Source organism: Narcine bancroftii, chromosome 2 (assembly GCF_036971445.1).
Source record: "Narcine bancroftii isolate sNarBan1 chromosome 2, sNarBan1.hap1, whole genome shotgun sequence".
NCBI lineage: Eukaryota > Metazoa > Chordata > Chondrichthyes > Torpediniformes > Narcinidae > Narcine > Narcine bancroftii.
In genome coordinates this window covers 317120875-317146160 of record NC_091470.1, presented here as the reverse complement: position 1 = coordinate 317146160, position 25286 = coordinate 317120875, and the positions used below count along the sequence as shown (strand labels likewise).

General features: G+C 43.8%; 1 protein-coding gene and 2 long non-coding RNA genes across 16 annotated transcripts in view; 1 reads left to right on the top strand and 2 right to left on the bottom strand.

The window, feature by feature from the left end:
* dlgap1a (discs, large (Drosophila) homolog-associated protein 1a) overlaps positions 1-25286 on the top strand; it is a 615703-nt gene that overhangs the window by 462646 nt on the left and 127771 nt on the right. The gene's annotated exons all lie outside the window — the stretch shown is intronic.
* The window catches only part of LOC138755566 (uncharacterized), a 109562-nt gene that overhangs the window by 52708 nt on the left and 31568 nt on the right, over positions 1-25286 (bottom strand). The gene's annotated exons all lie outside the window — the stretch shown is intronic.
* On the bottom strand, positions 524-15656 carry LOC138755565 (uncharacterized). The gene is made up of 3 exons (XR_011352394.1): positions 15284-15656; positions 1625-1764; positions 524-699 (listed from the first exon to the last, which is right to left on the bottom strand). It is a non-coding gene; the product is annotated as an uncharacterized lncRNA (long non-coding RNA).

Sequence of the window (25286 nt, the reverse complement as noted above, 5' to 3'; positions counted from 1 at the left end):
CACCAGCCCCCCTACTTCCCCTCTGACCAGTGACCAAGAGCCAGTCCTACGATGGTCACAGAGACCCCGGCGGCTGTCAGATCATCTCAACCTGTAAATATTGTATGTACATAGTGGGTGCGATTTCTTGTTACTGCCCCCACAACCCCGGGACAATTTTAAAAGGGGGTGAATGTGGTGGAACACCACTGGTCTACTGCAGGGGGCAACCTCTGTACCTGCAGGAGTGTAAGCGGACAGGACAAAACCTGGCCGGCTGTCAATCAGTCCGCCTGAATGGATCAAGCTCCACCCGGTCGGGTGTCAATTACCCTCTGGGATACAAGCCTGCGCCAGCCTCCCGAAGCCACACTCAGAGTTGCTGCAGCCACCCACATCCAGCCTGGCTCTGCAGAAGTCTTTGTGGATTAAAGCCTGTTGTACAGTCTTTATCTTTGTGTGTGTCAGATTCTGGCTAACAGCTACACTAATCATGCTACCGTAATTTGACAGGGTGTAAAGAATGTTTCTTCTTATCCAATAATCTAGAACCAATGTTTTTATTCAAAATTAAGGGATCATCCATTTAAGGCAAAGCTGAGGCAAAGCTTTATCCCTCAGAAGGTCCTCTGCCTTTGGTGCTGTCTTCCACGTGGAGAAGTAGAGCGGTCTTTGATTACAGGTACCTCCCGACTGGCAAGCTATGTGATGTACGTCCATCTGTACATACGATAAATTTTTTTTAAAACATGAAAAATATAAATTTAATCCGTTTATTTATATTTGACAACATGGATACAGTGCATGCAAGAGCCAAAATGTGCATACTTACCTTGTTAGTCGGTGTCCCAAGGTCTATAGGCTGGGCGTTGCCTTGATTCCGTTGCACATGTGCAAGTCTTCGGTTGGCGCATGTGCACTGGATTCACGTATTGGAGTTTCGTTGGTGCATGCATGCAAGTTAAAAACGTGAATTCAATATCGTCAGGGCACTTAACTCTCGTACAAGTGTTAACCAAGCTCCAATACGCGAACCCACTTGCGCCAACCAAAGACTTGCACATGCTCACAGGAGTCAAGGTGGCCTTGCCCAGCCTAGAAACTCCAGGATACTGACTAACAAAGTGAGTACCCACATTTTGGCTCTTACATACCCTGTGTTCCCGTTGGTTGCCCCTTTTCCCAATGTCCTGGGATAGGAAGGGTTAGGATTTGAGCTATTTCCACTGGGCCATCTTTAACTGGGACAGTGACTGCTTTTCCATTGAACACATGCATTCCCTGGGATCGGAGTATTCTACCTTCAACTGGAAGCAGATGAATTTCTCCTGTCCTTTTTCCACTGATTTAATCAGCACTCCAGGGATACGAGTAGGGGTAGAGCCTATCAATCCCCAGCATGAAATGGCATCATTTGACGCCAGCGTGCAAACTGTTTTCTTTTTCCATTGGACCAAATCCCAGTTAATTCCCCATTAATTCCTGGGACAATGTGCCAGTGGAAAAGGGGCGATAGTTTGTCAAATACATTTAATTAAAAGTTTGCTTTAAGACTTCGGTACTCCAACTCCATGCGCATGGACAAAATTCCAACTGATCCTTTGGTCCCAATTATAGTCATACTTCAGGAAGTACCTGTACTTACGTATGTGGCAGTAACAGATGAATCCTTGATGCTATAAAAGGTTACCAGCAATTGCAGGAATTCAGAGTTGAAGTTACAATCACACGGACCAAGATCTTCTTGACAGGTGCAGCAGGCTCAAATGATAAGGTGTCCTCATCCTGCAATTGCATGTTAAATCTTACATAATAAAATGTTTTTATGTACAATCTGATTTGGACTCAGGGTTTCTAATCTAATTTTTTTTAAATATCGAGTTGTCATTCTCTTCAAAGTGCCATTGAGAAACTTGCAGCAGCATTTTGAAATTCAAAGGGCAGCACCAAAGCATGCACTAATTTCAACTGAACTCAGAGTGGAGACCTTTGGTTCTTCTCCACATAACTGGGTCAGCAGCAGCTGAAGGAGCAAACTATCAGAGCGCAGAAGCAATGAAGTAATGGTCCTCAGGATAAAGATCACTTGGAGTAGGTTTGGGAATTCCATGCAAACAAGGATGGGAATGGAAACCTTGGAAATAAATAATGTATTTCCCTTTGTTTTACTTTTGTTCCAAAGATTTACAAATGTAAAACCATTTATCTTCTGACACTTCACTTGGACCAAAACTCCCAAAAGGCAGCATAGTTAGCACAACACTGTTACAGCACCAGCCATCAGGACCTGGGTTCAAATCCCACGCTGTCTGTAAGGAGTTCTCCCCATGTCTGTGTAGGTTTTCCCCTAGGGGTTCCGGTTTCCTTCCACCCATTCAAATGTACTGGGGGTTGTAGGTCAATTAGGTGTAATTGGGTGGCACGGGCTCATGGGTTGAAAGGGCCTGTTACAGTGCTGTATCAATCAATGTTAGATCTACTGTTGGCAAATGGGATGGGTCAAGTGACGGAGGTAAGTGTTGGCGAGCACTTCGGGTCCAGTGATCATAATGCCATCAGCTTCAATGTCATTATGGAAAGAGAGAAATCAGGGCCAAGGATTGAGGTTTTTGATTGGGGAAAAGCTAGATTTGAGGAGATGCGAAAGGACTTGCAGGGTGTGCATTGGGACAATTTGTTTTATGGGCAAGATGTAGTAGAGAGATGGAAGTCTTTTAAAGATCAGATTTTGAGAGTGCAAAAGCTTTATGTTCCTGTTAGGTTAAAAGGAGGGGCAAAAGGTTTGAGAGAGCCGTGGTTTTCAAGGAATATTGGAAACTTGGTTCGAAGAAAAAGGGAGGTGTACATTAGATATAAGAAGCATGGAGTTAAGGAGATGTTTGAAAGATACATTGAATGTAAGAGGAATCTTAAGAGAGGAATTAGGAAAGCTAAAAGAAGGTACGAGAAAACTATGGCAAGCAGGGTGAAAACTAATCCAAAAGAGTTCTACAAATATGTTAATGGTAAGAGGAAAGCTAGAGACAAAATTGGTCCCTTAGAAAATCAGAGTGGAAAACTGTGTGTGGAACCTAGAGAAATGGGGGAGATATTGAACAGTTTCTTTTCTTCAGCATTCACTAAGGAAAAGGATATTGGGAGATGTGGGATAAAAAAAGCAAATTGGGTAAATATGGGGAATATAGAGATTACAAAAGGTGTAGTTTTAAGGCTTTTGAAGAATATAAAGGTGGATAAGTCTCCGGGACCAGACGGGATCTTCCCCAGGACATTGAGAGAAGTGAAGGAGGACATAGCAGAGGCTCTGGCGGTAATCTTTCAAATGTCATTAGATATGGGGATAGTGCCGGAGGATTGGCGCATTGCGCATGTGGTTCAGTTATTTAAAAAGGGTTCAAGGAGGAAGCCTGGCAACCATCAGCCTGTAAGTTTGACGTCTGTGGTAGGTAAATTAATGGAGAAAATTCTTAGAGATAGTACTTATAAACATCTGGATAGACAGGGTCTGATCAGGAGCACTCAACATGGATTTGTGGGAGGAAGGTCATGTTTGACCAACCTGATTGAATTTTTTGAAGAGGTGACTAGGAATGTGGATGAGGGTAGCGCAGTGGATGTTGTCTATATGGACTTCAGTAAGGCCTTCGATAAGGTACCACATGGAAGGCCAGGGAGTGGTAGTGGATAATTGTCTGTCAGGTTGGAGGCCGGTGACCAGTGGTGTGCCTCAAGGATCTGTATTGGGCCCATTGTTGTTCGTTATATACATTAATGATCTAGATGATGGGGTGGTGAATTGGATTAGTAAATATGCAGACGATACTAAGATAGGTGGAATAGTGGATAATGAAGAAGGTTTTCAAGGATTGCAGAGGGATTTGGGCTGCTTAGAAAAGTGGGCTGAAAAATGGCAGATGGAATTTAATGCTGATAAGTGTGAGGTGCTTCATTTTGGTAAGAAGAATCAGAATAGGACATATGTGGTAAATGGGAGAGCATTGAGGAATACAGAAGAGCAGAAAGATTTAGGAGTAACAGTACATCGTTCCCTGAAGGTAGAAACTCACATGAATAGGGTGGTGAAGAAGGCTTTTAGTATGCTGGCCTTTATCAATCATTGCATGGAATATAGGAGTTGGGAGGTGATGTTGAGATTGTATAAGACGTTGGTGCGGCCCAATTTGGAGTTCTGTGTGCAGTTCTGGTCGCCTAATTATAGGAAGGATATAAACAGAGTGGAGAGAGTGCAGAGAAGGTTTACCAGAATGTTGCCTGGGTTTAAGCATCTGGAGTATGGGGAGAGATTGGACATTGGAGATTATTCTTTGGAGCGTAGAAGGTTGAGAGGGGATTTGATAGAAGTATTTAAGATTATGAAAGGGATAGACAGGATGGATGTGGATAGACTATTTCCGTTAAGAGGAGGAAAGTTTAAAACAAGAGGACATGAGTTAAGAATTAAGGGGCAGAGGTTTAGAGGTAACATGAGGGGGAACTTCTTTACTCAGAGAGTGGTAGCTGTGTGGAATGATCTTCCGGGAGAAATAGTGGCGGCGGAGTCAATTGTATTATTTAAGAAAAGGTTGGACAGGTATATGGATGAGAAGAAGATGGAAGGTTATGGGCATTGTGCAGGGAGGTGGGACTAGAAAGGGGTGTTTGGTTCGGTGCGGACTAGAAGGGCCTAATGGCCTGTTTCCGTGCTGTAATTGTTATGTATATGTAAAATGTCTAAATTCTTTTAAATAATAAAAAAAAATTTAAAAGGTGATCATGTGTAAAAGGTACAATGACTTTTCCGTGCAACCTTTGATTAAAAGAACAATTGAAATCCCATCTCCTGTGATGTCATCGAGGTCTATATTTACATAATCTGAGCCTCAATGTGGACGAGACAAAAGAGATTATCATGGATTTCAAGACGATCAGGAATGACCACCCTCCACTACACATCAACAACCCTACAGTCGAGAGAGTGGAGAGCACTAATTTCCTTGGCATTCACTTAACTATTGAAGTATCATGGACACTCAACAGCAGCTTCACTTCCTGAGAGGACTGAAGTGGGCAAGACTACCAGCCACCATTATGCAGCCTTTTATAAGAGTTCCATTGAGTGTGTCCTGGCCGGCTGCATCACAGTGTGCTCTGGTTGTTGCAGAGAAGTGGATTGGAGGTCAATCCCCAGAACCAGAAGAGTGGAAAAGAGGATCATTGGATTCTCCCTCCCCCCATCAATGTGATCGACCAGGATCGTCATCTAAAGAGGGCGTGCAAAATCATTAAGGACCTCGTCCACACTGGACTTAGTTATCTTTCAGCTGCTCCCGTTGGAGAGGAGATACAGGAGTATCAGAGACAGCACCACCAGGCTGAGGAATAGCTTCTTCACACAGGCAGTGAGAATGCTGAATGACCAAAGGAACTGCTCATATTAACCATCGGAGACTCCCATATTCATAATAGAATATATAGAAGAAATACTTGTCCTGCATACATATTAATTTGTCTGTATGTGTGTTAAGTCTGATTGTATGTCTGCCTTTTTTTCACCAGACCAGAGAATGCTGTTTCGTCAGGTTGTACTCGTACCATCAAATGACAATAAACTTGACTTGATATTGATCCCGTCACTTCCTTCATATATATTGATGCCCTGGTTAACACTTCCCTACAGAGAATGGATCCATAGGCTCGTTTAAACTGCAGCACTTGGGTAGCCCTCCTGGGACCCAGGTGTGATTACAGGGGGATTGACTCATTAAATCACCAACCCAGCGATTTAAGGGTATCCTACCCCTGTGAAGACATGGTAAATGTCATATCACGCACTCATGGGAATTATCGAAAAGCCTCCCCCTGCCCCTCCCACGGCCGCAAATCGCCACCCACCCTCATCAGTCACCCCCCCCAGTCAACCTCCCCGGTCAGTTGCTACCCCCACCGTCAATCAATACCCACCCCGTCAATCACACCCCGCCCCACAGCAACATCCTGCTGCCACGAACATTGAGCTGTTGCTGCGAACCTCAGTGGTGTTCACATCAGCGGCAGCTCGCCACCCCCCACCCCCCCACCATGGCAACAACCTCTATTCTCCCCACACCACAGTGACCTCTCTTCCCCTCCCCCCCCCGAGGCAGTGACCTCTCCTTCCCCCCGCCCCCCCCCCCCCCCCGAGGCAGCGACTCCTCTCCTCTCCCCACCGTGGCAGCAATCTCTCCCCCACCCCAGGCCCCGCGGCATAGACCACTCTCTCCCCTTGATTGCACCAGAAACTTCACCCAGGGCTTTCCCTGTAATGAGAGTGCAGAAGCATTGATGTCATAGGAGTAACCGGGTCAGCCATTTTCCTGTTCCAAGTCGCCAGTGGATGTGACCTAGTTAAATTTAACCCAGTTAAATTAGGACCATGCTGACCGGGTCAGACCATTTCATGCTGCCGTGTGAATGGGGCGCACACCGGGCAATTTCCCCAGTTAACCCAATTTTACATGGCAGCTTGAAAGGGCCTCATGATAGTCCTTTTTGTGCCATCCCCCAGCTCTGTCTCTCTCCCTTTTCTAGGTTTCCCTTCACACAGACAAAATTAATTCTCACCTCTCCCTATCAAATCCAATTAACACCTTTTGTTGGTCTGGATTCCTCGACCAGCCAGCAGTTTTTATTCTGAGATTTCCTGTTTTTTCCTTATTCTTTGCATATTCCTTGAAGAAGGGCTCAGGCCCAAAACTTCAACAATATATCTTTATCTACTATGGATGCTGCAAGATCAGCTGAGTTCCTCCAGCATTTTGGTGTGTTTTTACTGCAATCACAGCACCTGCAGATTTTCATGTTTCACTCTCCAAATGTTGGTTGGTTTGCCCTATAGGTTTAATTTCTATCTGGCAACACATTAAAATCACCCCTTAACGCTTGGTATTTAATTTGTATTTATGTTATGAATGATTACATAATACTGCTGCATCTTCTCAGTTAATCAAAAGTAATGAATTGCCTTCCATTCTCAGTGGCTGGAATGCAATGTGAAGGTAGTTAAAAAAGTGCATTGTCTAATTTGGCTGCCGGAACAAAGCAAACATTAAAGCTTAATTAGATTATCTATTCTTAAACAATGCTTTACTTTCCACTGCTATTCCTTTAATGAATGCAGAAGTTTTGAAGAGAAGAAGCAGGAACCAGCTCATTTACATTGAATTGCTGCCTGTATATATGTATAATTGTGTGTATTTGCTGATCGCATCATAGAAAAGGTTATAAAATGTGTCAATTATGTTTATTACCCATCTGAAAAACAAGATAATTTAGTTAACAATGAATGTCTAATTGTTCTCAAACTCCACGAATTGTTTATTAACTCTAATTGAAACCTGTTTTGTTGTCATCTCACAAGCAATGAGAAGAAATTTGTAGTGCTATTTACAGATGTATCCCTCTAATTCTGGCAGAATCCGTGAGAGAAAGCTTGATGAAATGTTTGGAGACTGTATTTTTGCAAGACATTGCACAAACTCCACATAATTCATGTTACTAAAAATCACTTTTGACAGTGTAGAGGATAGGTAAGCATACAATTTTTTTTTAAACTTGTATTTAACTTGGGCAAATGGGAGGTGTTGCACTTTGGAGGGTTAAACTAGGGCAGAATCTTTACAATAGATGGCAGAGCCCTGGGAGCATTGTAAAACAAAGAAACTTGGGGTGTTATATATGTTTTTTTTTCCCCCAACACAGTCGCTGCATTCCAGGAAATTATTGCCATTTTCCTGGAATGCAGTCTGTGTAAAAAGATCAGAACGGGAATAAGGAGTCATTCCTGTTCTGATATTTTACCTCGATCCCTAGTAAATTTCCCAGAATGTCTGCAGTCTAAAGTTGACTGCAGGCATTCCGTGAACAAGGGGCTAATGAATAGCACATATTGATGATGTGCGATTCACATCATACTTGACATTGCAATAGTGCTGTACGTCCTTTGTACGTCAGATATCAAGGTTAACATTGCCGCAGCGGCGTTGCAACTCCTGTCACCTTAATCACTGCACTTGCGTTATTCTGTCTAAGCGCGCAGTGTGATATGGACATTTGGAGTTTTGGTTGTTCCTATGTGAACAGCCACAGCCAGAAGGTGGGGAGACACTTCAGAACAGAAAAATCACACAAGTTCTTGATTGATGTCTGTTGCTTCATGTTGCAGGGTATCTGTATAGATATCACTGGATGAAACCCAACAACAGTTGCTCAAAAACCTATTTCTCTCAGTGCACACATAAAGGATGGTTATTTTAGGTAGGGCAGCACAGTTGGCGTATCGAGGGCGGCACAGTTAGTGTAGCAAGGGCAGCATGGTTTGAGTAGCGGTTAGCACAGTGCCTTTACTGTGCCAGTGATCGGGACCGGGGTTTGAATACCGTGATATCTGTAAGGATGGAGCGGAGACAACGCTGGTGGAAGCGTTCTAGGAGCCGTAGGTGGTGCCGGTAGAGGACCCATGATTCGGAGCCGAACAGGAGTGTGGGTATGACAACGGCTCTGTATACGCTTATCTTTGTGAGGTTTTTCAGTTGGTTGTTTTTCCAGACTCTTTTGTGTAGTCTTCCAAAGGCGCTATTTGCCTTGGCGAGTCTGTTGTCTATCTCATTGTCGATCCTTGCATCTGATGAAATGGTGCAGCCGAGATAGGTAAACTGGTTGACCGTTTTGAGTTTTGTGTGCCCGATGGAGATGTGGGGGGGCTGGTAGTCATGGTGGGGAGCTGGCTGATGGAGGACCTCAGTTTTCTTCAGGCTGACTTCCAGGCCAAACATTTTGGCAGTTTCCGCAAAGCAGGACACCCCTAACGTCGAGGTACTCGAGATGGCAGAGGTCGACAGCATCGAGTCCACGCTGCTGAAGATCCAGCTGCGCTGGATGGGTCACGTCTCCAGAATGGAGGACCATCGCCTTCCCAAGATCGTATTATATGGCGAGCTCTCCACTGGCCACCGTGACAGAGGTGCACCAAAGAAAAGGTACAAGGACTGCCTAAAGAAATCTCTTGGTGCCTGCCACATTGACCACCGCCAGTGGGCTGATAACGCCTCAAACCGTGCATCTTGGCGCCTCACAGTTTGGCGGGCAGCAGCCTCCTTTGAAGAAGACCGCAGAGCCCACCTCACTGACAAAAGGCAAAGGAGGAAAAACCCAACACCCAACCCCAACCAACCAATTTTCCCTTGCAACCGCTGCAATCGTGTCTGCCTGTCCCGCATCGGACTGGTCAGCCACAAACGAGCCTGCAGCTGACGTGGACTTTTTTTACCCCCTCCATAAATCTTCGTCCGCGAAGCCAAGCCAAAGAAGAATATCTGTAAGGAGTTGGTACGTTCTCCCCCTGTCTATGTGAGTTTTCCCCAGGGGCTCCTTCCACCATTTGCAATGTACTGGGGGTGCAGGTTAATTGGGTGTAAATTGGGCGGCATGGACTCATAGGCCAAAATGGCCTGTTACAATGCTATATGTCTAAATTTAAATCTTAAAATTTAACATTTAAATGTAAATAATGTGTGGGCTACGAGTTAAGCCGAGGAATAAACAAAATCTTGTTCTGAGAGGAATTCTGACTTTTAAATGCTTTCAGAACAAATGATGCAGCAGTGATGATTGCCAAGGCAGGTGTAGGGAGCTGCAGTCATTTAGGACAAGAGGTGTTCTTTCAGACTAATAATATTTGAAAGTGAATAAAGGACAGAGTTTGGAAACCAAAATCCATGGAAAACGTAGGCAGTGCCAATTATTGAGATGGATCCAAGAGGCATCAAACCTCAAAGCCCAAATGAAAGCTAGAGATGTCACATTGGGAGATACCACAGGGAACTAATATAGTCTACAACAGTTAGAGATTCTGAATGTTATAAATTTCAAATCTGTATGTAGAGGATAGGAAAAATAGGAATTGACTATATTGTTACTTTTCATTAAATCCTGAAAATCACCTGCAAGTCTTGTTCATCTAATGCTCCTTGATTTTTGCCAAAAAAGATACATAAACATCCCAAATAGCTGCAAGTCAAACCCAAACAGTAACAACATGGAAAACCATGGATGAACTCCGGCTCATACTCAGTGTCCATGGCATACCAGAACACATGTTGTTCCATAATGGACCAGGATTAACATCACCTGTTTGAATATTTTAAGTATAATGTCATTCAACATGCCTTCATTCTCCCATCACCTGACTTCAATTGGAACAACTGAAAGAGTGCTGATAGGATATAAATAAGTATTAATATTCTGCGTACAATCCTTGGCAAACAAACTGGATGAACTGAGCCACATTACCAGCACAAGAGGAACATTAAGGATGTGCTTCACGGAGACATGGCTGAATGAGGACAATCCGGACACAGCACCTCAGCCCAAGGACTTGGCCTTCCACCACACCATGGTCAGTGCCAAGGTGGGGCATTTGTGAACATAGCCCCTCTCTGTGAAGGGGTGCTGCGCCCACATATGCTCACACATGGCCACCCCCTTGCAAGGTGCTTTGCTCGCATATGCTCGCCGTCAGACCGATCCCCGCCCATGTCACTAACGTGCGTTAAGTGTCACTAGCGTCCGCTTGACACACACTAGTGACTCTCTATGCAACAAAAGCAGCACTTTCAGCTGCCACATCTGAGGGATGGAGAAGGTTTAGTCTGCTCGGCAGGAAGGTCACTACCAGCACCACTCCCTTTCCTGCTGATTGAGTCTACGACTATCTGATTGTATCCCACCTGGGCAGGTAGTCCACTGCCAGCATCTTCACCCCACCCCTCCCTCTCTCGCCACTGAGCAAGTTTACAAGTGTCAGAATGTGACCCAGCCTGTTAGCCCAATGTCCACCCCCCCCCGTCCCGTCCCCAACACCCGTTCTGGCACCAACCCTACACCACGATGACTGGACACCAACATCAAGTAACACCAAAGCAGTCAGACTTTGTCTCATCTTCAATTCATTGTGATGCACAAATGTGATATTAGATTTAGATTTATTACATTACATTTATTGTCAGAGTACATAAATTACATCACATACAACCCTGAGATTCATTTTCCTAATGGTAAGGGAAAATTACCACTTATTGCCAGTGTAAAAATAAAACTGTACACAATGTACTCATGTTAAAAAAAAAGAACTGTAAATAGATAACAACGTAAACAAACTGACTGCACAATACAAAGAGATTTTTTTTAAATCAAAAAAAGTGCACAGGAGTTCTTAAATGAGTCCCTGATTGAGTTTGTTATTGAGGATTCTGATGGTGGAGGAGTAGCAGCTGTTCCTGAACCTGCTGTGCAAGTCTTTCCTGATGGCAGCAGTGAGAAAAGAGTCTGTGCTGAGTGGTGAGGGTCTTTGATGATTTCTACTGTTCTCCAACAGTAGTGTTCCCTGTAGATATTCTCGATAGAGGGAAGGGCTGTGTCCATTACATTTTAGAGGGTTTTATGCTCATGGGTATTGATGTCCCCATACCAGACCATGGTGCCACCAGTCAGCACACCTTCCACCACACATCTGTATAAATTTGCCTGGGTATCTGGTTCATACAAAACCTCCACAAACTCATAAGGAAATTGAGGACTGGCATGCCTTCTTCATAATGTCATTAGTGTGTTGGGACCAGGCAAGATCCTCCGAGAGATTGACTCCCAATAACAAATTTGCTCATCCTCACCACCTCTGATCCCCCAACCCGGAACATCTGGTGATCAAGTAGTGCCCATTCTATTCACTGAGGGAGTTCACCACCTTCATCTGGTTGTAGCCCAGGTCAACATCAGGCTAGTACTAGAAGGACTCTGCAATGTGATCAGGAGACATGAGAAAGCACACACTGCTGCCTTCCTGATCATTGTAGGGGACTTTAACCAGGCCAGCCTGAAATCCCTAACAAACTACCACCAACATGTTACCTGCAAAACCAGGGTTGTCAACACACTTGACCACTGTTACACCACCATGATGAATGTCCACCAATCCATCCCAGGACTGCACTTCAGGAAGACTGATCACCTGGTTGCAGTTCCACTCCTGGCAGATAAGCAGATACTGAAGACTACAGCACCAGAGCTGAAAACAGTGAAAGTATTATCAATGGAGGTGGAGGAGCACCTGCAGTGCTGCTTTAAATCAGTGGGCTGGAGCATAGAGGGTGAGATCTATGGCATTAAGGCCAGTGATCCAGATCTTTACCAAAAGTCTAGGTCCAAGCTGCAGAAGGCCATCACAGCAACAAAAAGGCAATGCTGAGGGAAGATGGAGACAAAGTCAAATACTCACCAGCTGTGGCAGGCATTGCAGGACATTACATCCTACAAGGTGAGGCTAAATACCAAAAATGACCACATTGAGTTGAACACCTTTTATGCTTGCTTTGAGTGGAACTCAATGATACCCATGAGAATCCCTTTAGAAGCTGACGACCCTGTGATATCGGTCTCCGAGGCCAATGTCAGATCATCCATCAAGAGGGTGAACCTTCACAAGGCCCTGATAGCATAATTGGCAAGGCACTCAAAATCTGTGCCAATCAACTAGCTGGAGTTTTCACAGATATTTTCCATCTCTCATTGCTGCAGCCCAAGATTCCCACCTGCTTAAAAGGGCATCAATCGTCCCAAGAAGAGCAGGGTGAGTTGCCTCAATGACCATCACCCAGTGGCACAAACATCTTCTGTGATGAAATGCTTTGAGACATTGGTCATGGCCAGAATTAACTCATACCAAAGTAAGGAAAAGCATCCACCTCAATTCACCTACGGCCACCATTGCCCCACAGCAGATACAGTATCACTGGCTCTCCACTCAGCTCTGGATCACCTAAATAATAGCAACATGTACATCAGGCTCAACTTGTACATGTTCCTCAACTGCAGCTCAGCTTCTACATCAGGCTCAACTTGTACATGTTCCTCAACTGCAGCTCAGCTTTCAACACCATCAGTGCTGGTCAACAAGCTCCAAAACCCTGGGCCTTTGCAGCCCTCTCTGCAACTGGATCCTTGACTTTCTCATCAGAAGACCACAGTCAGTACTAATCAGAAACCACATCTCCTCCTCACTAATGATCAACACAGGCGCACCTCAAGGGTGCATACTTAGCTCACTGCTCTACTCCTAAAATCCAGACTGGATTTTCTGGATTCTACAGCAGTACTTTTAGAATTTAATGAAAAATAAATAAGAGATGAACAGGTAAATTTTGATAGTTTATTTATTAGAAAATACACCATGCATCTTTTATCAAAATGAGCAGTTTTAAAGAAAAAAAGTCAACACTTGACAAAAATATAAACAATTTGTTTTCACTATAAAAGTGCCCAATGCTTGAAATTAAGTTTAAAAATGAATATTGTAAAAGGAAACTATAGTATACAAATGAATTTCTTTGTGTAAGATTACTTTTATCAAGTATGTTGCTTGTTACCGCTGTGCATCTGTGACACTTACACATGCACACACGCATACAAAATCCTGCTAAATTTAAAAAGTTTGAGAGTCCAGATTTACAGGTGGTCCAGATTTCTGGACTTTTACTGTAGTAGCAGCTGCAAATATATTAAAAGTAGAGAATTATTCTGATGTATGAGTACAAAAACTGACAGTTAACAAGAAGGAACCAGAGTCAAAACAAAATGTTAACCACCAGCCAAGTCCACAGGATGTGTCATGTATCAATTAGGCCCTTTCAGATCAGGCAAAAGTCCAAATGTAAAGGCAGAGAACCTCTGCCAAAACACATAACCACGCATCTCTCTGAATGTGCAGAGGCCATCTCCAAGCCACATAATCTAACTCCTCTCAGAGAGGGATAATTGGCGGAGATCGATCTGAATGTACAGCTGCGCTAAGCTGCTGCTTAGGAGCAGGCTGATGATGTCGTAAGCCCACGACCCATCTCCCCACTCACCCCTATCCCTCCAAGTCAGGGGCGGCAGGGCAGAATGAACTGTCAGCAGGGACCGTTGAGGCCGTGGGAGCTGTTGGCAGGGGGGCAGCTGGTGTGAGCTGCATCGGCCTTTGGTTCAAAACCAGCAATGGCCGTCTTCCCTACCCATAAATGCCCACACAGCTAGAACTGTTCTGGGAACCACAGAGCAAGTTTACAAGTGTCAGAATGTGACACTTGCCAGCTGCCTGGGGGGAGTATAGATAGAGAAAATGGCCATTGCTCTGCTGAGTTTTATGACGGGTGGCGCTACAGCACCAGTCACCCTGCCTCCCTCAGATCCAGAGGGTGCTATGAGGGACACTGGAACTGCCTTTTAGGGCTGCTGTCTGAAAAGTAAGTTCTTAGTTTTCCATCCACTCCTGTAGCCGGCCTCAAGGCGAAGGCCTGACATTAAATGGCCTCTTGAAAGTCTAGGAACTCATACATCAGTACTTTTAAGAACTCAGACTGTCGAAAGAGGTCATCTTTACGGAAATGGATTTAATTGTTTATTTTCACATGTACAAAGATAGTGAAAAGCTTTGTTTTCTGTGCTATCCAGGCAAGTCAACCCAACCTTTGGCATAATAATAAAAAATACAATGAAAAGTGCTGGAAAAAAAAATCAGCAGGTCACATGGCATCCATTGAAAGTAAAAGGCAGTCAACAATTTGGTACTTTTCTAGTAGGGCTCAGGCCCAAAACGTTGCCTGCCTTTTACTTTTTAAGGATGGTGCTTGTGCTCAGCAATTACCAACACTTTTATGTATTGAACTAGACATCAGCAAGTTTTCTGGATGATGTCCCAATGAAAAATTTAGTTTTGTGTGCTCTCCAAACATGTCAACTCATACTTAAATACAACAGCTGCTTAATAAAGAAAAAGTGCAGAGTGGTGAGTCACAGTGAGTCAAAAAGTGCAGGGCACAGTATTACATGAGCAAAGTACATTAAATAGCGCAAAGCCATAATCTTTTAACTCAACAGTCTTGATAACTGAAACTGTCCTTGAATCTTTTTTTTTCCCCAAGTTGTTGCATTCTACTCAACAGATGGTGGAAAAAGAGTGTCTCACCAGGGTGAGACAGGTTCTTTAATTTCGTCGCAGCTTTCTGAGGCAAGAGAGATGTCATTGCAAGAACGATGAGCATTTTGAACTCCAAAACGTTTTGGGAGAACTGCATGTCATGTCAATATCAATGCAAGTTTTTTTTAAATAGTTGTTTGGCTCCAAATGATCATTCTGCTTTTCTCTGCATGGATGCTGCCTGAAAATCCCACCATGTCAGCAAGATAAATGAGCTTTTCTTTTTATAAAAAGATAGAATTTGGGTGATTTTACCGGTCTGAAGAATGTCGGGGGAGGTTTCCTGAGGCGCGGGACTCGCTCTTCATTCGGGTCGTTGTTCCACGAAGTCACTGTAGGGGTTCCGGGAAATTTACTCGCGGCCGAGAAGGTAAAACACCCGAACGGGAATGACACCTTCGACCCGTTCCGATCCTTTTTATACAGACTGCGTTCCGGTAAATAGGGGGTCATTTTCCTGGAATGCAGCGGCTGTGTCAAAGTTTCAAGACCGCAGTGGCAACTGAAGGCTGGTTCCCTACGGAAACTGTACCCAAGCGTCTGTCAGGGCAAGGGACAAAGGCACGAGTGGGGTGGGAGAAGAGAAAGGTGTGAAACACAGACAGATGCGACCCTACCACGCCGTTACCTAGCGACAGACTGTGCAGTCGCCTGGCAACGCGCCTGTCAACTCCAATTGGGTAACGGTGATTGGCTGTCGCGCGAGGCAGCGCCAACCTTGTCCAGGCTTAAGCGGTTCGTGCCTCCTCCTCTCCCCGAGCGTGTCCGACCAGGATATTCCCCCACCCCGCAAAAGAAACAGCAGCGAGAGCATAACAGTCTCCTCACGGCGACACTCATTAATCCAGGTGGGAATCCAGAGTACCTTTGTATTCGTTCTCTTGTGTAGCTGGAGTGAACAGTTGTATTCGCGAAGACTGGTGGTGGCGCGGAGAGAAATTGAACGGGGACTGGGGAGCGTGGTAGTGGAATGTGGTCCTTCTGGTTGAACGAGCATGGCGTGAAATCTGATGATGACTCAAATGATTTTAGAGGGACTTCAAAGGAATGCAGATAATTGTGATTCCAATGCAATAACTGATAGGATTGATTAGGGTGTAGACAAAGCCAAAGCTCAATGAGGATGTCTCCTTGTTATGTGTTTCCTTCCAAGATCAAGCATTTAGGGGAAGCAAATGTCTCCTTGTTATGTGTTTCCTTCCAAGATCAAGCATTTAGGGGAAGCAACTGTCTCCTTGTCATGTGTTTCCTTCCAAGATCAAGCATTTAGGGGAAGCAAATGTCTCCTTGTCATGTGTTTCCTTCCAAGATCAAGCATTTAGGGGAAGCAAATGTCTCCTTGTTATGTGTTTCCTTCCAAGATCAAGCATTTAGGGGAAGCAAATGTCTCCTTGTTATGTGTTTCCTTCCAAGATCAAGCATTTAGGGGAAGCAAATGTCTCCTTGTTATGTGTTTCCTTCCAAGATCAAGCATTTAGGGGAAGCAAATGTCTCCTGTTATGTGTTTCCTTCCAAGATCAAGCATTTAGGGGAAGCAAATGTCTCCTTGTCGTGTGTTTCCTTCCAAGATCAAGCATTTAGGGGAAGCAAATGTCTCCTTGTCGTGTGTTTCCTTCCAAGATCAAGCATTTAGGGGAAGCAAATGTCTCCTTGTCGTGTGTTTCCTTCCAAGATCAAGCATTTAGGGGAAGCAAATGTCTCCTTGTCGTGTGTTTCCTTCCAAGATCAAGCATTTAGGGGAAGCAAATGTCTCCTTGTCGTGTGTTTCCTTCCAAGATCAAGCATTTAGGGGAAGCAAATGTCTCCTTGTCGTGTGTTTCCTTCCAAGATCAAGCATTTAGGGGAAGCAAATGTCTCCTTGTCGTGTGTTTCCTTCCAAGATCAAGCATTTAGGGGAAGCAAATGTCTCCTTGTCGTGTGTTTCCTTCCAAGATCAAGCATTTAGGGGAAGCAAATGTCTCCTTGTCGTGTGTTTCCTTCCAAGATCAAGCATTTAGGGGAAGCAAATGTCTCCTTGTCGTGTGTTTCCTTCCAAGATCAAGCATTTAGGGGAAGCAAATGTCTCCTTGTTATGTGTTTCCTTCCAAGATCAAGCATTTAGGGGAAGCAAATGTCTCCTTGTTATGTGTTTCCTTCCAAGATCAAGCATTTAGGGGAAGCAAATGTCTCCTTGTCATGTGTTTCCTTCCAAGATCAAGCATTTAGGGGAAGCAAATGTCTCCTTGTTATGTGTTTCCTTCCAAGATCAAGCATTTAGGGGAAGCAAATGTCACCTTGTCATGAGTTTCCTTCCAAGTTCAAGCATTTAGGGGAAGCAAATGTCTCCTTGTTATGTGTTTCCTTCCAAGATCAAGCATTTAGGGGAAGCAAATGTCTCCTTGTCATGTGTTTCCTTCCAAGATCAAGCATTTAGGGGAAGCAAATGTCTCCTTGTCATGTGTTTCCTTCCAAGATCAAGCATTTAGGGGAAGCAAATGTCTCCTTGTCATGTGTTTCCTTCCAAGATCAAGCATTTAGGGGAAGCAAATGTCTCCTTGTTATGTGTTTCCTTCCAAGATCAAGCATTTGGGGGAAACAAATGTGGAATGGATCTTTCTGGTGTTCATCAGAGGCGAACACCCACCTTCACTGATGTCTCTTTGGCTTGGCTTCGCGGACGAAGATTTATGGAGGGGGTAAAAAGTCCACGTCAGCTGCAGGCTCGTTTGTGGCTGACCAGTCCGATGCGGGACAGGCAGACACGATTGCAGCGGTTGCAAGGGAAAATTGGTTGGTTGGGGTTGGGTGTTGGGATTTTCCTCCTTTGCCTTTTGTCAGTGAGGTGGGCTCTGCGGTCTTCTTCAAAGGAGGCTGCTGCCCGCCAAACTGTGAGGCGCCAAGATGCACGGTTTGAGGCGTTATCAGCCCACTGGCGGTGGTCAATGTGGCAGGCACCAAGAGATTTCTTTAGGCAGTCCTTGTACCTTTTCTTTGGTGCACCTCTGTCACGGTGGCCAGTGGAGAGCTCGCCATATAATACGATCTTGGGAAGGCGATGGTCCTCCATTCTGGAGACGTGACCCATCCAGCGCAGCTGGATCTTCAGCAGCGTGGACTCGATGCTGTCGACCTCTGCCATCTCGAGTACCTCGACGTTAGGGGTGTGAGCGCTCCAATGGATGTTGAGGATGGAGCGGAGACAACGCTGGTGGAAGCGTTCTAGGAGCCGTAGGTGGTGCCGGTAGAGGACCCATGATTCGGAGCCGAACAGGAGTGTGGGTATGACAACGGCTCTGTATACGTTTATCTTTGTGAGGTTTTTCAGTTGGTTGTTTTTCCAGACTCTTTTGTGTAGTCTTCCAAAGGCGCTATTTGCCTTGGCGAGTCTGTTGTCTATCTCATTGTCGATCCTTGCATCTGATGAAATGGTGCAGCCGAGATAGGTAAACTGGTTGACCGTTTTGAGTTTTGTGTGCCCGATGGAGATGTGGGGGGGCTGGTAGTCATGGTGGGGAGCTGGCTGATGGAGGACCTCAGTTTTCTTCAGGCTGACTTCCAGGCCAAACATTTTGGCAGTTTCCGCAAAGCAGGACGTCAAGCGCTGAAGAGCTGGCTCTGAATGGGCAACTAAAGCGGCATCATCTGCAAAGAGTAGTTCACGGACAAGTTTCTCTTGTGTCTTGGTGTGAGCTTGCAGGCGCCTCAGATTGAAGAGACTGCCATCCGTGCGGTACCGGATGTAAACAGCGTCTTCATTGTTGGGGTCTTTCATGGCTTGGTTAATCAGACACTTAAAAGAATATCAAGTTCATGCAATCATTGAAAAAGACAAAACAAATAGATTGCGGGAAACAAGCCATTTTGAAGGTGGCAATACCTTTGGGAAAGTTAACATGGGTGGGGAGACAAAGAAATTTAGCCACATTGGAAACACTTAAAAATCCTGCTCTTCTAATTACTGTAAACGAGAACAAAAGAACAAATTCACGAGAGTTAAACGCCATAAAGAGTAACGATTAAAACGGGAAACGGTAACATTCCGTGCATGGACAATAGAGAGACAAAAGGCATTATCTGATGACGAAGAAAGAAGTCACTACAGCAATTAGGAAAGCAAGCCAGGTAAAATACTCAAATTAAAGCATTTTACCTACACGTAACTAACGATTAAAAGGTCAAATATGGAAAGGATCACAAAGGAGGGCATACAATAAATACAGTGAAATTGCAGAAATTTTGGCAAATTCTCATGTCTCAGTATTTGAAAACTCCAGCCATCTGAAGAATGATTTAGCACTATGGAGAATGGTGTTAGATAAAGAGACATGCTGTCTGAAAATCTAAAATTTAAACAAAGAATCCTGGAAATTCACCAAGTGGGGGAGGATTTATGGAGTGCAAATCAATGATATTTATCAGAACGAACTGATTTTGACAAATTGGAATATGTTCTGGGGGATGTAGAGTAATGTGAATGTTACAAGATGAGATGCAATCCCTTAATTTTGTACTGGGCTTTGTGGGAAGTGTGCTACTAGCAGAGAGGGAAAAGTTTGAATGGGATGGAGAATTAAAGTGATCTTCAGCGTGAAAATCAAGTGAATTCCTGTGGTCTGAATAGGAAGGGTCTGCTGACCATTCATCACGTTTGCATTTGGTTGCATTTGGTCTCTCAAATGTAGAGGAAATGTATAATGTAGTACAGTTAAATTGATTTCCAAAAGAGTTGCATTAAAAATTCACTGGGCAGGTTAAGAATGGATGGTTGGATGTAGTATATTGGCATTGATGTGGGAGTAGCTAACAAACAGAGAACAGCTTTCTGGCAGGCTTGAATTATAAGGGTGGCTTAATAGGCTGGGATGTTTTTCCCTCAAATGATGGAAACTGATGGGGGAATCTGATAGAGATTTATAAAGTAAATAATCATATTTTTAAAAATTTAGATGTAACGTAGTGCTGAAGGCGCTGTTCTGGCACCTGAAAGGTCCACAGCGGGGAGAGGTGCCGCAGAGCAAATGCCGGCTCCTGTCAAGTGTGGTCATAGTCCCGCCTGCTTTCAGGTGCCTGGGTGAGCGCTCGGAAGTGGAGGATACACCTTCCCAAGGAGGGTTAGGTAAGTACTCCTTGGGTCAGTGTTCTCTGCTTTCAGGTGGCCTCCCAACAGCAGCATTCAGGTACTTTAAGCAGCTTTACATTGGGGTATTCTGGCCACCTGAAAGCCGCTATAGAAAGCACATTTAGATAGGTGGATCTATAGGAAAGGTTTAAAGCCGTATTCCCTATGCTATAGGAAATGGACCAATGACAATTTTTCTCAAGCAAAATATTTCAGTAACGATTGGGTCTAGACCAGTGATTCTCAACCTTCCCTTCTCACTCACATTCCAACTTAAGCAATTCCTTACTAATCACAGAGCACCAATGGCATAGGGATTGTTTAAAGTGGTATGTGAGTGGAAAGAAAAAGGTTGAGAACCACTGGCTTGTGATATAGGTCAAATGGGACTGGCTTGGTCAGCATGGATGAGTTGGGCTGAAGGGCCTGTTTCCATGTTGTAGAACTTTATGATTTTATGAGTGTGTTGGGGTAATTGTTAGGGTAAGAAGAATCATTTGTGGGAACCCAACCATTAATAAACTTTATTGATAACTGTTGTAAAACTTGCCTGTGATAACAAGATGGATGGGTTAGCAAGTTGTGGGAAGTACAAAAACAGCCTGGAAAGCAATAAGGATGGGTTAAATAAGTGGGCAAGACCTTGGCAGATGAAATACAATAGAAAAATATGATGTTAGTCATATATTAGAAGGATTTAAAAAATAATTATTATTATAGTGGAAATAAACTACAAAATGTTGCATGGCAAAGGTATCCTGCTGCTCTAGTACTTGAAACACTAATGGTTTATCAGGTACAGCAAGAAATCAGTTAGTATAATGGAATGTTTGCCCTTAGTGCAAAAGGTTTGGAGTGTAAAAATGGGTAAGTTTTGATGCACATTTAAAGGGAGTTATGAGACTACACCTGCAGTATAGTACTACAAAAGATTTCCTCTCCATTGTTAGGAAAGGGTGATTTTGCATTGGAAGCAATGTGGAGAGTCCTCACTAATTTGATTCCTGGGATGATAGGGTTGATGCATAAGCAAACATTGAGCAGGTGGGACATATCCTCATGAGAGTTTAGTAAAATGAGAAGTGATCTTATTCAAATATATAAAATGCTGAGCTGGTTTGACAGGATGAAAATGTTTTATTTCCCCCCTGGTGATAGCATCCAGATCTAAAGGAAAATGTTTCAAAATAACGTCAAGATGAATTGGAATTTCTTATCCATAATGTCCTGCATCTCTGAAATTTGATAACCCAGAGAGCTGATGAGGTGGAGTCATTACATATTCTGAAGGCACATGCTGATAAACTGTCCTCTCTGGGACCTTTCTGCAAATGGATTCTGGACTTTTTGATGGAAAGACCAGTCTGTCTGGGTTGACAGCAAAACCTCAAAAACCCCATCACACTGAGCACTGGCATACCTCACGGCTGTGTGCTCACCGTCAGATTCAGTTCCGACAGAATAATCAGATTTACAGATATTGCAACAGCAGTTGGCCTCATCAGCAACGACGAGTTGCACTACAGAAAGAAAGTTGAAAGGCTCATAAAATGTTGCAAGAACAACAACAACCTGAATCCTAACGTGGACAAGACGACGTAGACTTCGGGAGGATGAAGGTCAACCATTCTCCATGACACATCAATGGTTCCAATCTTGGAGAGCACAACGTTCCTTGGCATGCGTACAAGGGACAATCTATTCTTGACTCACAGAATCTCATCTGTCAGGAAGGTGCAGCAGCACCTACATTTCTGAAGGAGGCTGAGGAGGGCAAGGCTACTGGGCCCTATCTTGACAATCCTTTACAGGAGGAACTGAGAATAATCTGTCTGGCTGATTGTGTCATTGTATGGTACGGTAGCTTTAAAGCAGTGGTTCTCAACTTTTTTCTTTCCACTCGCATACCACTTTAAGTAATCCCTATGCCATCGGTGCTCTGTGATTAGTAAGGGATTACTTAAGGTGGTATGTGGGTGGGAAGGGAAGGTTGAGAATCACTGGTCTAGACCTAATTGTTACTGAAATATTTTACTTGAGAAAAATTGTCCTTTGGAGTTATGAAACCGTGCACATAATGAGTCAATTAGGTACGATTAAAACAGTGGTTTTCAAACTTTTTCTTTCCAGCCACATACCACCTTAACCAATCCCTTACTAATCACCGAACACTCTATGGCATAGGGAATACTTAAAGTGGTATGCAAGTGGAAAGATAAAGGTTGAGAACCACTGCTCTAAAGCGTCAAACTGAAAGTCTATACAGAGTATTATTAAAACAGCCGGGAGGATCACTGGGTCTCCCTTTCCTTTATAAATGACGTTTACTGTGAGGGTTGTCTAAATGGTGCTCAACAAATTATAAAAGACCCTTTCCACAGTATCTTTAACCCACTACCATCAAGAAGGAGGTCTAGGAACATCAAAATCAGGACTGCCATGCTAGGAAATAGCTTCCAGCAGGGCTGTGAGACTGATAAACAGCATCTTGTATCTGTGTAAATCATCAAAAACATTTATACAGTGAAACAAACCGTATCTGGCTCCTTCAAGGAGTGAGGATGCCAGATGTGCAAATTTTCTGGTTGCCTGAGACTCCTCTTACAATGCCTGACTATTGCACCTGCATTAAGAATAAACAGATTAACTGACAAAAGACAGTGCAAAATGTAAAGTAATTTGAAAAAAAATCACTATTGTAGTCCTTAATTATGTAAAGTTCACTTTGATCAGGTAATTCCTGTAATAAAATTTAAATTCAAATTCCCATCACTGGCGTTGTAACAGCACTATGCTAACCGGGGTATTGTCGTAATTAAACAGCCTTCCCCCAAGTTTACAGATAAAGCCTTACTAATAAAGATAATGACTCTTTCTTGGCAAGGATAGGGAGATACTTTGAGAGAACTGTGGGAGCGGCGATCAGCATCAGGCTCTTAATTTTATTCAAACACAACTTTACTCAAACTATGCAAACAGCTGCTCTGTGTTGCTTCAGAGAACATTTAATTTTACAATTTTAAACTTTTATTTCAATTTTTATTTATTCTTTTAAAAAATATTTATTTCCTTTTTTTTTGCCAGTTGCTTGAATTCCAGATAACAGGGATTTTATTTGTAAGGTTGTATGTGTAAAATCCAATAAAATTTTAGCTTGACAAACTTTTAAACTACAAGGAAATCAAATAGTATTTAGAAAAGTGGCATCGTGACCAAGATTAGATTACCCATAGTCTAACTGAGTGTGGGAACAGGCAGGGCCAGAATAAGCTAGTGCAGGGCCTGTAGCATATGTTAAAAAGGAAGGAGCCCTAAATTTTAAAATACACATAAATATTAAATCATCTCGTAGTTTAAAAGGGAGAACCAAAGGGGCAAGTAAGATACCAAATGCCAGGGGAAGCTAAATTCAGAGGAGAGAGATGAACTCAAAGTGATAAGTCATTGCAAATTCAACCTCACGCATTTTATGAATGGATACAAACTTGCGTAGATGAAGCAGGTTTCAAGGAGAGTCGGTGGCCGGGCAAAGGGGGAAGGTGGCAGGGTGAAGGACAGAGTTTTCAGCTGAATATCTGGTGGCAGGCAACAGGAACCCCAATAAAGGGGCTTGTCAGATGCTTTGCAAGTGGGTGGAGACCTGCCTGGCCATCAGTACCAGTGCCCATCCCTGCTGTATCATGCAGACCCCCTGCTCTTGGTCCAGGGATGAGAGCATAGGCCAGTCCACCAAAATGTTGGGCTTGAATAAAAAGGGAGAAAGTTGCCCTCACCTGGAGGCCGGCTACAAGAGCGGATGGAAAATTTAAAATTTACCTTTCAGACAGCAGCCCTAAAAGGCTGCTCCAGCGTCCCATTCATATCAAGAGGCACCCCATAGCACCCTCCGGAGCTGATGGAGGTGGGGAAACTGGTGCCGTAGCGCCACCCATCATAAATATGCGGCAGAACAATGACTGCATTCCCGACTCATAATCCCCCCACGCAGCTGGATCCACTCTGTGGTTCCCAGAACAGTTCCAGGTACATGGCCGATTATGGGTGGGGAAACTCTGCTGTGTTCTGAGCTGGCACCCTTTGCCCCACTGACAACCCCTGCTGCCTCTCTGGTCCCTGCTGCCCTGACAGCTCCCGCCTGCTGCCCTTGCCTTGAGGGAGTCGTGGAGGGAGAGGGTGAGTGGGGAGATGGATGGCGGCCTGACATGAAATTATCCTTCCCAGAGAAGGGTTGGAATCAGTGCCTCAGAGCCAAGGATGAGAGAAAGGTACGTCTTTATCCTTTACAGACTGGTGTTTTGGCTGCTTGAAAGTGCCTATCAGAATCCCAAGATAGCATAGATGTGGATTCCTCCGGTGAGTGTATGTAACAGCCACGGTGTGCATCAACAGCAAGGAATATCTTTAGCTTGATGTTTTAGTTCAAAATATCATGGAAGTTAGTTGCAATTTTTTTTTTACACGTACTAACAAAGAAACCTTTATCAATGGACTTGAATTACAGTCTGCATGCCAATAAAGAGGATGTATATGGATAGCCTTGATTCAGAATTCAGTCTTGCGTGGCAATTGGTTTGGAGAAGAAGAAATGAAAGTGTATTTGATCAGGGATCTTTGGGGGAAATTGACAGAGGCGGGATTGGATGCTTATTATCACCATTACCACTGGATTTTTCACTGATCATTTTTCACTGATCAGTGTGCAAAATTAAAAGTCAAAATAATGCACTTTTGAAGAATTAAACAAAACCATTTCTCTTTTTCATTCTCACTAAGCACTTAAAGCCATTTGATTATAATCCGAATGAAGATTTAACTCGTTGCGTATTTTTTAATAACTAGTGTTACGAGCCCAAAGGACCCCAAAACCCAGCAGGCTTAGATATTTACCGACAAGTAGTTAATTAAAAGTTGTTTTTAATTATCTTTAAACATGAAACATAATCAAGACTAACTTATCTCTATACTTAAGTAACCCAAATTAACCCCCTTCTAATTCTAAGCGCACGTGTATGTAATGTGTGTATAAATTTAAGAAAAGTTCTTTGGTTCACAGTTCAACCTCCCTTCTTCTTTCAAGTTCTCTGGTTGCAGGCAATTCTTGTACCGTGCACAGAATTTAACATGTATAAAGTTTACCAGGCTTTGGTGCTCGAAAGGTAA